The sequence below is a fragment of the Triticum urartu genome, chromosome 4 (assembly GCF_003073215.2).
Source record: "Triticum urartu cultivar G1812 chromosome 4, Tu2.1, whole genome shotgun sequence".
Classification (NCBI taxonomy): Eukaryota; Viridiplantae; Streptophyta; class Magnoliopsida; order Poales; family Poaceae; genus Triticum; species Triticum urartu.
This window is the reverse complement of record NC_053025.1, coordinates 560283101-560299620: the sequence shown is the minus strand read 5'-3', so window position 1 is coordinate 560299620 and position 16520 is coordinate 560283101. Positions and strand designations below refer to the sequence as shown.

Here is a 16520-nt window from a genome sequence, read left to right as displayed (position 1 = left end):
GCCGAGCTCCAGCTCGAGCGGGGCGACGCTACGACTGAGGGAATCGGACGGGGAAGAAGGTAAGAGGGGCGCACGCTCATCGAGAGCTCGTAGGCGAAGTCAGGGCGGTCGGGAAGCAACGGTGGTTAGGAATTTGACGCCGGCGGATGGCGAACAGAGGCAAAAAAGAAGGTCTAAGAAAATGGGGAAATTTAACCCCAAACCGTCCCTTGCCGCTGCCCAGTCAGCATCATTAACGATCATTGGTAAGAAAACCACCTTCAATTCCTTTCAAAACCGCTCCGGATGATATTTATCCGGTTTTGCAAAGTTCAGGGGGCGATTGATCCAGTTTTAGAGTTCAGGGGAAATTTGATCCATCGAAGCAGATTTGAGGGGGGAAAGTATACTTTCTTCTTTATATTTTTCTGGCCTGAGCTGGGCTTCTGGACATCGCTCACATTTCACCTCGAGGAAAGCCTTCTCGTTGATGCGGCCCGGGAACGGCCGGTCCACCGCTAAAAAAAACCCTAAAAAAAAGAACTCAGCTTAGGGCGTAGGCAGCCACAAGTCCTCCTATTCTCTGCTCCAAATCGTTCGCACCCTCCTGGATGACCTGCCGCCGGCGCCGTCGTGGCCGTGCCGTCGCAAACTCGGTCCATCTCTGCCGTTGACGCCGTGGCCAGCGGCATTGGACACCTAGAAAACAGTTTCGCACTCAGAACTCAGCTCGAGCTGCGCCGCCCTGTTCCTTTTGTGCAGATTGTCTGGTGTCAACTTGTTCCAAAGAACATGTGTGTCACGACCTAGGGGTGGTAAGAGTTCGCCGGCGGCGAGGAAGGGTAGGGTAGGATCTCAGAGGCGAGCAGAGAGGTGAGAAGCTAGGAGAAGACAGCGAGAGGAGGAAGAGGAGCCTGTGGCTCAGGATATTTCATTTCAAATATTCGATACCTATCCACAACGACACACCTCGCTTATATACTCGCAAGTGACGCCCGCACCCACACGGCCCACGGCCCACACCATTACAAGGCTCACGGCCTGTCACGCACACATTCGAATTCAAACGCTCCCGCGATGACTTTACGCTTTCGCCGCGCCTTCTTTGCGTCTCCCCTGTCTTGCCTGCACCTTTGCCACTTCCATAGTACTGACAATGTGGTGCTGTAGTTTCTCTAGTGGAAACCAATGGGAAGCCCCTTGTCTCAATTCAATCAAAAAGACAAAGGTGAGGTTGATCTTACCACTGAGGCCACACTGGTGTGCTGAAAAGGAAACGCACAGAGCAAAAGGATGCAGAGTATGACCATAATTCTAGCCACGAGGCAGCAGTGAGAAACAGTGAGATGTCCATTCAGGACCTGCAATACTTTCAGATAACCAATCCTTGGTGTTTTCTCCCATCAACTTGTACACGGCACACAGATTCCATCACCGGATAACCAGGCAAGCATGATCAAAGATAGCAGTAGCAGAGTTGCTGACTCATGACAAGCATGATCAAAGATAGTAGTAGCAGAGTTACACACAAATCATATACCAAGCCATAAATAAACCATGCGATACGGCTAAGGCATGCACATAACAAAATCCAGGTCCAGCGATAATAGAAAATCAAAGCAAACAAACACACATGCAGAAGAACGGCAAACAAACATACATGGCAGCCGGAAGAAGAGGTCCACAATCTTCTTCAGCTGCACCTTTATTCAGGGATAAATGAACCAGATGTATCGGCTTGAGCTTTGTGTGATGGATAGTGGTTGATCGATTGCTCACGGAGTTGAGGCAGCACTTGCAGATGCAGTTCCAGCTTCATAGCGTTGCAGCTGTCCATTGTACTTCAGTTCAGGATGGTTGGGATGCTCTTTAATTTCTTCTTTGACTGAGTCTATGTCGCAGATGTCACCTTTGAGTAAAAGCTTCTTCAACTTGGGAAGGCGATTAAGTCCAGAAGGAATTTCCATGGAGACAAATGACCAGACGATCAGCTCAAGCTTAGGAGCTGCCCCAACCTCAAAGGTGATGCTGGTGATGTTGCTGCCCTCGACAACTAGAGACTTGAGGCTCTTAAACTCTCCTTCCTTGAACTTGAGTTGGCTCTCGATGTAAGACTTGCGTCGAAGCTTGAGGCAGCGCAAGATGCTAAGCTGGCCAAGGATTCTTAGCGCCTCTTCCCCAAGGCCGGTCTCACTCAGTGTTATCTTAGTGAGTTGATCATGCCCTGCAATCCACAGGTAAAGCCCACCTGTGATGCCGTGGATGTTCAGGCTCTGGAGATTTCTTGGAGGTGACTGGTGAGGGCAATTCGCCCTCGCTTTTCGTCTGCTGGTCCATCTGGATTGACAGGGAGCAGTGGCAACCATACAATTTTTCAACCTGTTGGATCAGAAGTTCCAGTTCTTCTTTCTTACCCTGGAGAATCACCCCAAGCTTTCTGAGACGTAGCAGCTTGCCAACATCAGTCAGATCATCACTGTGGGCAACTTCAACATGGGAGAGCACCTCGAGTTTTTCCATTCTTCGGATGCTCCTGGGAAGGTGCACCGCCGCAAACGACTCTTCGAACCTATCAGTATCAGAGTCGTTGCTTGGAGTCGGAGAGTCTCTCTTCCCAGCAAGCAGATGCTTTAGCATTGGAAGCATAACAGATTTTGTGGCAAGTACCCGTACCGCTGTCTGCCGGATATCCAATGTCTGCAGGCACTGCAACTTCTCAATGACCTTCGGCAGTTCAACGACATCTGTGTTCCTGAGGCTCAGGTACTTGAGCAGCAGTATCTTGCAAACACTGTTTAGATGCTTCTTCTGCAGCCCTTTGCAGCCTCGAAGATCCAGCACCTTCAGAAACTGCCATTGAGCAGATTCAGACAAAGACTCAATGGTAGTTAAGATGCCATGGCCGGATGGATCGGATTCAGAAGGAGATTCTTCCTGTATTGCTACCCCACTGTTGGTGGAGAAGCGGTGAGCTAGCTCAGGCCGTGATGATGTATCGACGAAGCCTACATCTGTATTGATGAACTCATGAACAAAAGGATTCAATGTAAAGCTCTGGATCTTTCCTGCATCACTGATTTCTCCTGGACATATGAACCCTCGAGTGACCAGTGAGTCGAAGATGCGCTCGGCCTGATCATGCAGCGTGCTCGTCCCTGCGCTTCTTTTGGTTATCAGTCCTTCACAGACCCACCTCCTCAGCAGATCAGCTCTCATGGTTATGTGGCCTTGAGGAAATATTGAAGGTACATCAAGCAGCTCTTGTGACGACTAGGGAGCTCGTTGTAGCAGACCATAAGCATCGTCTTAGCAGTATTGTTTCTGTTCTCCTCTAGGACACGGCATAGGGTTTCCAGTTCCGCCGTAGCCCTGTGGGGATTGACATAGAGTAGATGAAGGAAGAGCTTCGCTGCAAGGGTGCTGTGGTAGCACTTGGTTAAAACTGCCAATACCGCGGAACCTTCACACTTGGCAAGGCCCAATGCTCTGCCTCTGAAAAAATTCGGACGAGTTTCACACCGGAACTTTTTGGCATAACGAAATCTTGTATCTGTACCGTCATTATAAAAGTGAACTCCGGTCATTATTAGAGCAACACGACTCTGGCTAAAGTCCTTGTTTATTCCAGCGGAAAGATGAACACTCAGAGGTACTGCATTGTATGATGATGTTTCGAGATCGGAACGATCTAGGGAACTGTAGTCCATTGGTTTGTCATCGACACCATCAAGAACGATTAGAATGCTTTCGTATGATCTAGGGAACTTGTGTTGTAGTTGTTCTAGTATCTCCTTACATACCTCGTGATATTCTCTGTTGAGCCCTCCATTGTTGACCCAGATCATGTGGTCGAACTTGCTCACCACGTACGGGTGCTCGTACACCTTCCGTGCGATAGCTGTTTTCCCCAAGCCACCCACTCCTTCAATACAGATCAATCTGTAGTTCCTCATGGCATGCTCTTTTTCACCACTAATTGTGCCACCAGGAACAAATTCTTTGTAAGGCAGACACTCGAGGACCTTGTTGCTGTCTTCCTCTATAGTGTCCGGTGGTTCACCACAGAGCAACTCGCGTCTTCGCAGATCCTCCTCCTCCGGTCCGCCCGGCTGCGGAGCCGGAGCATCAGGGATGGTGCGAGATGGTGCCGGCGGGACAGTGACGCCGTACCTCTCCCGCCTGTCGCGAACGTCACGGGCGCGGACCTTGAGCTCCCGGATCCGCGTCGCGATACGGTGCCGGCCAGACATGGTCCGCACAAAGCGGAGCATCCGGAGCAAGGAGCCCAGGACGCCCTTTCTGGCGCCAGGGCCAGCACCTCCGACGTACTGGGCGTAGAGCTCGACGTTGCCCTCGCAGTCGCGGCTGAGGCCAGCCACTTGCTTCATCCACGCCCGGACCTGGCTGTCGCGGTTGTGGGACTCGGCAAGGTGCATGAGCAGGCCGTTCATGCTCTCCATCTCGTCGCTGATGAACTCGACGTCGCCGCGGAGGCCCCCCAGCAGCTGCGCCTCGCTGACAAGGACCGTGGTGAGGCGGCCCAGCAGCGAGTCGATCGCGCCCTGGGCGTCCATCTTCCTGCTCGACGTGTCGTCTGCTTTGCGTGGAGAATGAAGTGGGAAAACCAAAGGAAATGAACACGCAGTGGGCGCGCGAGTGTAATACTGGATGAGCAATGAGCTCTCCTGGACCAGACGTCTGAACCACGGTAAAACGTTGATTGCTACACATTTACTCAACTGCCAGCGAGCAGCAGCCAACCAGAAATAAGCAACATATGACACACTGGACCTTTTCATCTGTTAAGGCCCGCTGTGTGGTTTGTGTTAGAGTTTAATTAACGTGTGTTAATTATGGGGTAAATCTCCCCTTGTAACTGCCATCTCTCCCACTTTCAAAAAAAAACTGCCATCTGTCCCGAACGGATGCCTCTTCCATCGCATCCCTTCTCCTTGTATAAATGCCTACAATCATCTAATGAAAGGGATATAGGATTCACTTTTCTCTCAACACGTTATCAGCGCGCTCCTAGCCAAGAGCGATTTGGCCGAGAGAAAAAGCAACGGGAATCGGCGTCCTCGACGATCGAAGCACGCAATGCAGCCCTAGCGCCGTCGTCGCCGGCCGCAACAGGCTGTAGCCGCTCCTGGCCGCGTCCGCGCCGCTTCCCGGCCTCCGCGGCCGTGCCGAGCCTGTCCGCGCCGCCGGACTTGCGCCCGCGCTATGCAGCGCCACGCCCGTGGCCACCCAGCGCCCTGCCGCACTGCGCCTTGCCGCACGGCCTCTGCGCCGCGTCCCGGCCTCCGCGGCCGAGCCTGGCCGTGCCGGCTCCGCCTCGTCTTGCCGCCCGGCCCCCGCGCCGCTCACCGGCCTCTACGCCGCGTCCCGGCCTCCGCGGTCAAGCCCGCCCACTCCCGCTCCAGGCTCTGGCCGCGCCCCGCCCGTGGCGCCTGCACCGCGCCACGCCGCACCCCAATCCCGGCCGCCACGCCGAGCCCCGCGCCCGGCCATGCGCCGCGCTACGCCGGCCGCCCTGCCGCCAGGCCACGCGCCCTCTAGCACGCGCTTGGTCTTCCGAACTGTGGCTGGGCAACGCGGCGGTGCCCTCCGGCGTGGCTCCCCGCAGCGGCGACGGCGACGCAGCCCTCGGCTCGCATCCGCGCAGGCGGCGCCCGAGGAACAGCCCTCGGCTGGCCCTCCGGCGTAGTTCCCTGCAGCGGAGATGACGACTCGCCGGGTTTTCCCGCTCCTCGCTGATGAGACGGCCGCCGGCAGCGGGGATCGGAGGAGCGGTTGCTCCCGAGGTCTCCCCCTGCCTTATCCACTCCAGGCGGTGGGCCTGGGCCGCCTGTAAGGCCGTATGGGCCGGCAGGCCCTTGTGTTCTCGGTCCATTTTAAATCCTGCTGAATTAATCCTATATTTTCTTGATTAATTCGCATTTTGTTCTATTAACAGTGGTTTAACTCTGTTTTAGACACTGTTAATTACAGTACTTAAATTTCAGTATTGTAAATATGTTGAGTACTATGTATTCCATATAATATGTTGATGTAATATATCTCCAAGTTTCTTGCATGTTGAGATAAATTACATCTATTATTTGCAATTGATATTTTCTTTATCTCTTGCAAAGATAAATTCAGTACCTCTGTAGTACTGTTTCTCCGTTGAATACAAGGTATTCTGGAATATTTCTATGATGTATTTATTTCCGTTAACCACATGTTGAGATTAATACGTTCATTTGCAATTGAGATTTTCAATTTCTTGCAAATACATATGCAAAATTCAAAGTGTCATCCTTAGCAATTTGAGATTCACACTAATGATTTCGAGCCATCTTCTTGAAATCTATTAATTTTGCAACATTGAGATGTATTTATATTACGCAATATGTAATATAAATAAATTACCGGTTTTTCACCGGAGATGATATGTTCTATGTGTTTACCACATTGCCATCCTTCATGAACATATCACATCGGTCGAGATTGATTTCTCTCGCACAACAAACTTGTAAATTTTTGACAATAACATCTCCCTCATTATATTAGGAAAACACAAGGTAATGAGTTGCATCTACTGCCCATGTGCAGACTACCTCTATTACTATTAGATCTGTATGATCTTCAATGTGTTATGTTCCCACAATTGAGGTTGAGCATTTTCAAGTTATACACTTGAGTCAAAGTTTTGCATTTTTATTACAAAACCATGATGGTTTTTAATTTACTTCTTGTAAATTAATTATCTCCGGTTTGCCCCTATAAATAATCGATGGCTAACAATTTGAGGCACATGTCCTGAATGGCCACAACTTACTTTTTTTTAGAAAAGGAAGATGACCCCCGGCCTCTGCATCTGGGAGATGTTGGGTTTCGTAGTAATTTCAAAAAATTTCCTACGCTCACGCAAGATCATGGTGATGCATAGCAATGAGAGGGGAGAGTATGATCTACGTACCCTTGTAGATCGACAACGGAAGCGTTTGGTTGATGTAGTCGTACGTCTCCACGGCCCGACCGATCAAGCACCGAAACTACGGCACCTCCGAGTTCTGGCACACGTTCAGCTCGATGACGATCCCCGGACTCTGATCCAGCAAAGTGTCGGAGAAGAGTTCCGTCAGCACGATGGCGTGGTGACGATCTTGATGTACTACCGTCGCAGGGCTTCGCCTAAGCACCGCTACAATATTATCGAGGACTATGGTGGAAGGGGGCACCGCACACGGCTAAGATTATGATCACGTGGATCAACTTGTGTCTCTAGGGGTGCCCCTGCCTCCGTATATAAAGGTTCAAGGGAGGGGGGCCGGCCGGCCAAGGTGTGGCACGCCAAGAGGAGTCCCCCCCCCCTTTCCTAGTTGGAATAGGATTCGTGGGGTGGGAAAAGAGAGAGAGAGAAGGAGGGGGGGCGCCGGCCCCCTCTCTCCTTGTCCTATTCGGACTAGGGGTGAGGGGCGCGCGGCCCAGCCCTGGCTGCCTCTTCTCTTCTTCCACTAAGGCCCACTAAGGCCCATATACCTCTCGGGGGGTTCCGGTAACCTCCCGGTACTCCGGTAAAATCCCGATTTCACCCGGAACACTTCCGATATCCAAACATAGGCTTCCAATATATCAATTTTTATGTCTCGACCATTTCGAGACTCCTCGTCATGTCCGTGATCACATTCGGGACTCCGAACAACCTTCGGTACATCAAAATGCACAAACTCATAATATAACTGTCATCGTAACCTTAAGCGTGCGAACCCTACGGGTTCAAGAACAATGTAGACATGACCGAGACACGTCTCCGGTCAATAACCAATAGCGGAACCTGGATGCTCATATTGGCTCCTACATATTCTACGAAGATCTTTTATCGGTCAGACCGCATAACAACATACGTTGTTCCCTTTGTCATCGATATGTTACTTGCCCGAGATTCGATCGTCGGTATCCTATACCTAGTTCAATCTCGTTACCGGCAAGTCTCTTTACTCGTTCTGTAATACATCATCCCGCAAGTAACTCATTAGTTGCAATGCTTGCAAGGCTTAAGTGATGTGCATTACCGAGAGGGCCCAGAGATACCTCTCCGACAATCGGAGTGACAAATCCTAATCTCGAAATACGCCAACCCAACATGTACCTTTGGAGACACCTGTAGAGCTCCTTTATAATCACCCAGTTACGTTGTGACGTTTGGTAGCACACAAAGTGTTCCTCTGGCAAACGGGAGTTGCATAATCTCATAGTCATAGGAACATGTATAAGTCATGAAGAAAGCAATAGCAACATACTAAACGATCAGGTGCTAAGCTAATGGAATGGGTCATGTCAATCAGATCATTCAACTAATGATGTGATCCTGTTAATCAAATGACAACTCTTTGTCCATGGTTAGGAAACATAACCATCTTTGATTAACAAGCTAGTCTAGTAGAGGCATACTAGTGACACTCTGTTTGTCTATGTATTCACACATGTATTATGTTTCCGGTTAATACAATTCTAGCATGAATAATAAACTTTTATCATGATATAAGGAAATAAATAATAACTTTATTATTGCCTCTAGGGCATATTTCCTTCAGTCTCCCACTTGCACTAGAGTCAATAATCTAGTTCACATCGCCATGTGATTTTTAACAGCAATAGTTCACTATCACCATGTGATTAACACCCATAGTTCACATCGATATGTGATCCAATACCCAAAGGGTTTACTAGATTCAGTAATCTAGTTCAATCGCTATGTGATTAACACCCAAAGAGTACTAAGGTGTGATCATGTTTTGCTTGTGAGATAATTTTAGTCAACGGGTCTGTCACATTCAGATCCGTAAGTATTTTGCGAATTTCTATGTCAACAATGCTCTGCACGGAGCTACTCTAGCTTATTGCTCCCACTTTCAATATGTATCTAGATCGAGACTTAGAGTCATCCTAGATTAGTGTCAAAACTTGCATCGACGTAACCCTTTACGACGAACCTTTTTGTCACCTCATATCGAGAAACATATCCTTATTCCACTAAGGATAATTTTGACCGCTGTCCAGTGATCTACTCCTAGATCACTATTGTACTCCCTTGCCAAAATCAGTGTAGGGTATACAATAGATCTGGTACACAATGGCATACTTTATAGAACCTATGGCTGAGGCATAGGGAATGACTTTCATTCTATTTCTATCTTCTGCCGTGGTCGGGCTTTGAGTCTTACTCAATTTCACACCTTGCAACACAGGCAAGAACTCTTTCTTTGACTGTTCCATTTTGAACTACTTCAAAATCTTGTCAAGGTATGTACTCATTGAAAAAACTTATCAAGCGTCTTGATCTATCTCTATAGATCTTGATGCTCAATATGTAAGCAGCTTTACCGAGGTCTTTCTTTGAAAAACTCCTTTCAAATATTCCTTTATGCTTTCCAGAAAATTATACATTATTTCTGATCAACAATATGTTGTTCACATATACTTATCAGAAATGTTGTAGTGCTCCCACTCACTTTCTTGTAAATACAGGCTTCACCGTAAGTCTGTATAAAACTATATGCTTTGATCAACTTATCAAAGCGTATATTCCAACTCCGAGATGCTTGCACCAGTCCATAGATGGATCGTTGGAGCTTGCATATTTTGTTAACACCTTTAGGATTGACAAAACCTTCTGGTTGCATCATATACAACTCTTCTTTAAGAAATCCATTAAGGAATGCAGTTTTGTTTATCCATTTGCCAGATTTCATAAAATGCGGCAATTGCTAACATGATTCGGACAGACTTAAGCATATATACGAGTGAGAAAATCTCATCGTAGTCAACACCTTGAACTTGTCGAAAACCTTTTGCGACAATTCTAGCTTTGTAGATAGTAACACTACTATCAGCGTCCGTCTTCCTCTTGAAGATCCATTTATTTTCTATGGCTTGCCGATCATCGGGCAAATCCATCAAAGTCCATACTTTGTTCTCATACATGGATCATATCTCAGATTTTATGGCCTCAAACCATTTCGCGGAATCTGGGCTCATCATCGCTTCCTCATAGTTCGCAAGTTCGTCATGGTCTAGTAACATGACTTCCAGAACAGGATTACCGTACCACTCTGGTGCGGATCTCACTCTGGTTTACCTACGAGATTCGGTAGTAACTTGATCTGAAGTTACATGATCATCATCATTAGCTTCCTCACTAATTGGTGTAGTAGTCACAAGAACAGATTTCTGTGATGAACTACTTTCCAATAAGGGAGAAGGTACAATTACCTTATCAAGTTTTCTACTTTCCTCCCACTCACTTCTTTCGAGAGAAACTCCTTCTCTAGAAAGTTTCCGAATTTAGCAACAAAAGTCTTGCCTTCGGATCTGTGATAGAAGGTGTATCCAATAGTTTCCTTTGGATATCCTATGAAGACGCACTTCTCCGATTTAGGTTTGAGCTTATCAAGTTGAAACTTTTTCACATAAGCATTGCAACCTCAAACTTTAAGAAACGACAGCTTAGGTTTCTTGCTAAACCATAGTTCATACGGTGTCATCTCAAACGGATTTAGATGGTGCCCTATTTAACGTGAATGTAGCTGTCTCTAATGCATAACCCCAAAACAATAGCGGTAAATCTGTAAGAGACATCATAGATCGCACCATATCAAATAAAGTACGATTACGATGCTTCGAACACACCATTACACTGTGGTGTTCCAGGTGGCGTGAGTAGTGAAACTATTTCACATTGTTTTAACTGAAGGCCAAACTCGTAACTCAAATATTTTACTTCTGCGATCATATCGTAGAAACTTTTATTTTTGTTACGATGATTCTCCACTTCACTCTGAAATTCTTTGAACTTTTCAAATGTTTCAGACTTGTGTTTCATCAAGTAGATATACTCATATCTGCTCAAATCATCTGTGAAGATCAGAAAATAATGATACCTCGCGAGCCTCAATATTCATCGGACCACATACATCAGTATGTATGATTTCCAACAAATCTGTTGCTCGCTCCATTGTTCCGAAGAACTGAGTCTTAGTCATCTTGCCCATGAGGCATGGTTCGCAAGCATCAACTGATTCATAATCAAGTGATTCCAAAAGCCCATCAGCATGGAGTTCTTCATGCGCTTTTACACCAATATGACCTAAACGGCAGTGCCACAAATAAGTTGCACTATCATTATTAACTTTGCATCTTTTGTCTTCAATATTATGAAATATGTGTATCACTACGATCGAGATCCAACGAACCAATTTTCATTGGGTGTATGACCATATAAGGTTTTATTCATGTAAACAGAACAACAATTATTCTCTAACTTACATGAATAACCGTATTGCAATAAACATGATCCAATCATATTCATGCTCAACGCAAACACTAAATAACATTTATTTTAGGTTTAACACTAATCCCGAAAGTATAGGGAGTGTGCGATGATCATCATATCAATCTTGGAACCATTTCCAATACACATCGTCACTTCACCCTTAACTAGTCTCTGTTCATTTTGCAACTCCCGTTTAGAGTTACTATTCTTAGCAACTGAACTAGTATCAAATACTGAGGGGTTGCTATAAACACTAGTAAAGTACACATCAATAACATGTATATCAAATATACCTATGTTCACTTTGCCATCCTTCTTATCCACCAATTGCTTGGGTAGTTCCGCTTCGAGTGACCAGTTCCTTTGCAGTAGAAGCACTCAGTTTCAGGCTTAGGTTTAGACTTGGGTTTTTTCACTTGAGCAGCAACTTGCTTGCCATTTATCTTGAAGTTCCCCTTTCTTCCCTTTGTCCCTTTACTTGAAACTAGTGGTTTTGTTTACCATCAACACTTGATGTTTTTCTTGATTTCTACCATCGTCGATTTCAGCATCACGAAGAGCTTGGGAATCGTTTCCGTTTTCCCTGGCATATTATAGTTCATCACGAAGTTCTACTAACTTGGTGATGGTGACTAGAGAATTCTATCAATCACTATTTTATCTGGAAGATTAATTCCCACTTGATTCAAGCGATTGTAGTACCCAGACAATCCGAGCACATGCTCACTGCTTGAGCTATTCTCCTCCATCTTTTAGCTATAGAACTTGTTGGAGACTTCATATCTCTCAACTCGGGTATTTGCTTGAAATATTAACTTCAACTCCTGGAACATCTCATATGGTCCATGACGTTCAAAACGTCTTTGAAGTCCCGATTCTAAGCCGTTAAGCATGGTGCACTAAACTATCAAGTAGTCATCATATTGAGCTAGCCAAACGTTCATAACGTCTGCATCTGCTCCTGCAATAGGTCTGTCACCTAGCGGTGCATCAAGGACATAATTCTTCTGTGCAGCAATGAGGATAAACCTCAGATCACGGATCCAATCCGCATCATTGCTACTAACATCTTTCAACACAATTTTCTCTAGGAACATATCAAAATAAACACAGGGAAGCAACAACGCGAGCTATTGATCTACAACATGATTTGCAAAATACTACCAGGACTAAGTTCATGATAAATTTAAGTTCAATTAATCATATTACTTAAGAACTCCCACTTAGATAGACATCCCTCTAATCCTCTAAGTGATTACGTGATCCAAATCAACTAAACCATGTCCGATCATCACGTGAGATGGAGTAGTTTCATTGGTGAACATCACTATGTTGATCATATCTACTATATGATTCACGCTCGACCTTTCGGTCTCCATGTTCCGAGGCCATATCTGTATATGCTTGGCTCGTCAAGTATAACCTGAGTATTCCGGTGTGCAACTGTTTTGCACCCGTTGTATTTGAACGTAGAGCCTATCACACCCGATCATCACGTGGTGTCTCAGCACGAAGAACTTTCGCAACGGTGCATACTCAGGGAGAACACTTCTTGATAATTAGTGAGAGATCATCTTATAATGCTACCGTCAATCAAAGCAAGATAAGATGCATAAAAGATAAACATCACATGCAATCAATATAAGTGATATGATATGGCCATCATCATCTTGTGCTTGTGATCTCCATCTCCGAAGCACCGTCATGATCACCATCGTCACCGGCGCGACACCTTGATCACCATCGTAGCATCGTTGTCGTCTCGCCAATCTTATGCTTCCACGACTATCGCTACCGCTTAGTGATAAAGTAAAGCATTACAGCGCAATTGCATTGCATACAATAAAGCGACAACCATATGGCTCCTGCCAGTTGCCGATAACTCGGTTACAAAACATGATCATCTCATACAATAAAATTTAGCATCATGTCTTGACCATATCACATCACAACATGCCCTGCAAAAACAAGTTAGACGTCCTCTACTTTGTTGTTGCAATGTTTTACGTGGCTGCTACGGGCTTAAGCAAGAACCAATCTTACCTACGCATCAAAACCACAACGATAGTTTGTCAAGTTGGTGCTGTTTTAACCTTCGCAAGGACCGGGCGTAGCCACACTCGGTTCAACTAAAGTTGGAGAAACTGTCACCCGCAAGCCACCTATGTGCAAAGCACGTCGGGAGAACCGGTCTCGCATAAGCGTACGCGTAATGTCGGTCCGGGCCGCTTCGTCCAACAATACCGCCGAACCAAAGTATGACATGCTGGTAAGCAGTATGACTTATATCGCCCACAACTCACTTGTGTTCTACTCGTGCATATAACATCAACATATAAAACCTAGGCTCGGATGCCACTGTTGGGTTTCGGTAGTAATTTCAAAAAATTTCCTACGCACACGCAAGATCATGGTGATGCATAGCAAAGAGAGGGGAGAGTGTGATCTACGTACCCTTGCAGACCGACAGCGGAAGCGTTAGTACAACGCGGTTGATGTAGTCGTACGTCTTCACGGCCCGACCGATCAAGCACCGAAACTACGGCACCTCCGAGTTCTAGCACACGTTCAGCTCGATGACGATCCCCGGACTCCGATCCAGCAAAGTGTCGGGGAAGAGTTCCGTCAGCACGACGGCGTGGTGACGATCTTGATGTACTACCGTCGCAGGGCTTCGCCTAAGCACCGCTACAATATTATCGAGGATTATGGTGGACGGGCACCACACACGGCTAAGAATATGATCACGTGGATCAACTTGTGTGTCTAGGGGTGCCCCTTGCCCCGTATATAAAGGAGCAGGGGGAGGTGCGGCCGGCCAGGAGGAGGGCGCGCCAGGAGGAGTCCTACTCCCACCGGGAGTAGGATTCCCCCCTTTCCTAGTTGGAATAGGATTCGGGAGGGGAAAAGAGGAGAGAGAGAGAGAAGGAAGGGGGGCGCCGCCCCCCTCTCCTTGTCCTATTCGGACTAGGGGGGAGGGGCGCGCGGCCCAGCCCTGGCCACCTCTCCTCTCTTCCACTAAAGCCCACTAAGGCCCATATACCTCCCGGGGGGTTCCGGTAACCTCCCGGTACTCCGGTAAAATCCCGATTTCACCCGGAACACTTCCGATATCCAAATATAGGCTTCCAATATATCAATCTTTATGTCTCGACCATTTCGAGACTCCTCGTCATGTCCGTGATCACATCCGGGACTCCGAACAAACTTCGGTACATCAAAATGCATAAACTCATAATATAACTGTCATCAAAACCTTAAGCGTGCGGACCCTACGGGTTCGAGAACAATGTAGACATGACCAAGACACGTCTCCGGTCAATAACCAATAGCGGAACCTGGATGCTCATATTGGCTCCCACATATTCTACGAAGATCTTTATCGGTCAGACCGCATAACAACATACGATGTTCCCTTTGTCATCGGTATGTTACTTGCCCGAGATTCGATCGTCGGTATCTCAATACCTAGTTCAATCTCGTTACCAGCAAGTCTCTTTACTCGTTTCATAATACATCATCTCGCAACTAACTCATTAGTTGCAATGCTTGCAAGGCTTATGTGATGTGCATTACCGAGAGGGCCCAGAGATACCTCTCCGACAATCGGAGTGACAAATCCTAATCTCGAAATACGCCAACCCAACATGTACCTTTGGAGACACCTGTAGAGCTCCTTTATAATCACCCAATTACATTGTGACGTTTGGTAGCACACAAAGTGTTCCTCCGGCAAACGGGAGTTGCATAATCTCATAGTCATAGGAACATGTATAAGTCATGAAGAAAGCAATAGCAACATACTAAACGATCGGGTGCTAAGCTAATGGAATGGGTCATGTAAATCACATCATTCTTCTAATGATGTGATCCCGTTAATCAAATAACAACTCTTTTGTTCATGGTTAGGAAACATAACCATCTTCGATTAACGAGCTAGTCAAGTAGAGGCATACTAGTGACACTATGTTTGTCTATGTATTCACACATGTATTATGTTTTCGGTTAATACAATTCTAGCATGAATAATAAACATTTATCATGATATAAGGAAATAAATAATAACTTTATTATTGCCTCTAGGGCATATTTCCTTCAGAGGTGACATTGGAGTATCTAGGTGACATTAGGGTTTTGGTTGATTTGTGTCTTAAGGTGTTATTCTAGTACGAACTCTAGGGCTGTTTGTGACACTTATAGGAATAGCCCAACGGATTGATTGGAAAAAATAACTTTGAGGTGGTTTCGTACCCTATCGTAATCTCTTCGTTTGTTCCCCGCTATTAGTGACTTTGGAGTGACTCTTTGTTGCATGTTGAGGGATAGTTATGTGATCCAATTATGTTATTATTGTTGAGAGAACTTGCACTAGTGAAAGTATGAACCCTAGGCCTTATTTCAACGCATTGCAATACCGTTTACGCTCACTTATCATTAGTTACCTTGCTGTTTTTATATTTTCATATTACAAAAACCTATATCTACTATCCATATACCACTTGTATCACCATCTCTTCGCCGAACTAGTGCACCTATAAAATTTACCATTTGTATTGGGTGTGTTGGGGACACAAGAGACTCTTTGTTATTTGGTTGCAGGGTTGCTTGAGAGAGACCATCTTCATCCTACGCCTCCTACGGATTGATAAACCTTAGGTCATCCACTTGAGGGAAATTTGCTACTATTCTACAAACCTCTGCACTTGAAGGCCCAACAACATCTACAAGAAGAAGATTGTGTAGTAGACATCAGCAACCCGCCTTGAGGTAGGACCTCGTGAGTCCCGCGCTGGCTCACGAGTGCCCAGATACACCTCGCAGCCCTGTAGTGCAAGCCACGTGTCAAGGCGGGGCTGTACACGCCCCGGGGGCTCCTCCCGGAGGGGCCCCCCATCCCACGCCCAAGTGGAAGCACCATGCTCCATGCTGGCTGATGACACTGCTGAGGAGCGGCTATGCCTGTGCACAAGCGGAAGCACTATACTCTACGCTGGTGATAAACAACTGAGGGCGGCCCCACGGTCGTACCAACCTCAGGGAGCCCAGAGCTCAGCGCCCAGCCTCGCCACAACGCCTCCTCTCGGGAGAGCCGCATGAGGGGGCTGGGCACGGGGGCTGCGCTCGGGTCACGCCCAAGTGCACGCCACCCAACCAGGTCCCCCGGACCTGGGCGTCGCGCGCCCCTCCTAAGGCCTCGGCAAGGGCAGGTATGGAAATTGTT

The 16520-nt window shown here is 46.8% G+C and overlaps 1 pseudogene; it reads right to left on the bottom strand.

Moving 5' to 3' along the window:
- Nucleotides 1-1221: 1221 nt before the first annotated feature.
- LOC125552677 lies at nucleotides 1222-4984 on the bottom strand (annotated as a pseudogene).
- Nucleotides 4985-16520: the final 11536 nt, after the last annotated feature.